Genomic DNA, 1,491 nt, shown 5'->3' on the forward strand with positions numbered 1-1,491 from the left:
GCAGCACTGAGAAGATTAGACAGCCAGTGATCCTCAGATGACTGCCTTTCACCTGGAAACACAAATGTTTCTCTTGATGACGCAGAAATTCTCAGTTTTGGGAACAGTGCTTTTTCAGATCTCAAGAAGACGAAACTTGCTAAGGAGAATATAGACTGGGATCCGTTAGGTGCCTTTCACTTCCAGCACCGACAGTGGAGAGGTCACTCCCATCAAGATTAGGAGACACACGGAAGAGAAAACAAAAACAGGACCATGTGTCAACTGGTGAGGTCTGTTCAAGCCCATAAGAATCAGTTTGGTCACCAGTGTCCTGCTCTCCTTTGCTATGACCTAAGACTTGCATGATCACTTTCGTTGAGCTTTCGTTGAAGCCATTGTCCCCAGGCACAGTGTCAGTACATCCCTCCTCCTGCTCTCTCTAGGTATTCCCTTCTCTCCCAGTTGTTGCATCCTCTGCCAAACAGCCCTCTGAAAATAGGACTACTTAATCCCAAAGAAGCCAGCAGATTCCCGCAGAAACTTCTTTCCACCTGAGCCAGGAGATGGGATGGCCTTATGTAAGCAAATGAGTGTTGGGAGATGCTGGGGTGCACCAGGGGAAGACTAGATCTAGGTTGCAGGCTCAAATCAGTTAAACACAAACACATCAGCCTTCCCTGCACTTTTTCAGACTTTGAGGTGCCCAGGTTGCACCAGCGCCTGACACCAGTACAGAGATGGGACACTGTGGGCTTTGGGACCTGCTGGACCTGTGCACAAGGTCAGTCCAATTCTGTGTACATGTGCACTTGCACGTCCCATGTGTGCAAACACACAAACACACCTGTGCCTGCATAGGTATTCGTAGATCAATGCTCTTACAAAGGCACATTCAAACAGTGCACAGAACACAGAAACACAAAACACAGAAACAAAAGCTCACTCACACTTCAGGTACATGCAAGAGCATGTCACTCATGCTCGTGCACAGACATGGCTGGGGAAGCAGAACGTCAGGCCATGCAGAGCTGACTGAGGAGACACTGGGGACTTTTCTGGTAGGGCAAGGCTGCAGTGCTCCAAGCAGGTCAAGGCTCCAGATGAGCTGCCAGCACAGTTTGAAGATGTGCAGGAATGGCCCAGTGAGAGGAGCCCAAGGAGGTCACACTGTTTCTCCATAGAGCAACTGGATGAGGAAGAGTATTGAAACCCAGCAGTCCAGCCCACCTGCCATGGCATCTAAACACAGGAGATCACTGGAGAGGCTTGGAACGGAGAAAGAAGGAAGACGTGGCAGATCTGCCTGCAGTTTAGCCCCAGGCCTGCATTACTTGCCTGAGATAGTTCCATCTCAGCACTTCGAGCTGAGTCCTCTGCCAGTCTGAAAACACGACTAAAGCCTAATTTCTCTGTTTTCTACTCCCTCTTCTCTCTTCCCTTTCTTCTATGCTTGTAGACCTGAAGACCCCAAAAGCCTTCCTGGGGTTCTGCTGGCAGCTCTCCCTCTGT

This window comes from Meleagris gallopavo, unplaced genomic scaffold (genome assembly GCF_000146605.3).
Source record: "Meleagris gallopavo isolate NT-WF06-2002-E0010 breed Aviagen turkey brand Nicholas breeding stock unplaced genomic scaffold, Turkey_5.1 ChrUn_random_7180001957270, whole genome shotgun sequence".
Classification (NCBI taxonomy): domain Eukaryota; kingdom Metazoa; phylum Chordata; class Aves; order Galliformes; family Phasianidae; genus Meleagris; species Meleagris gallopavo.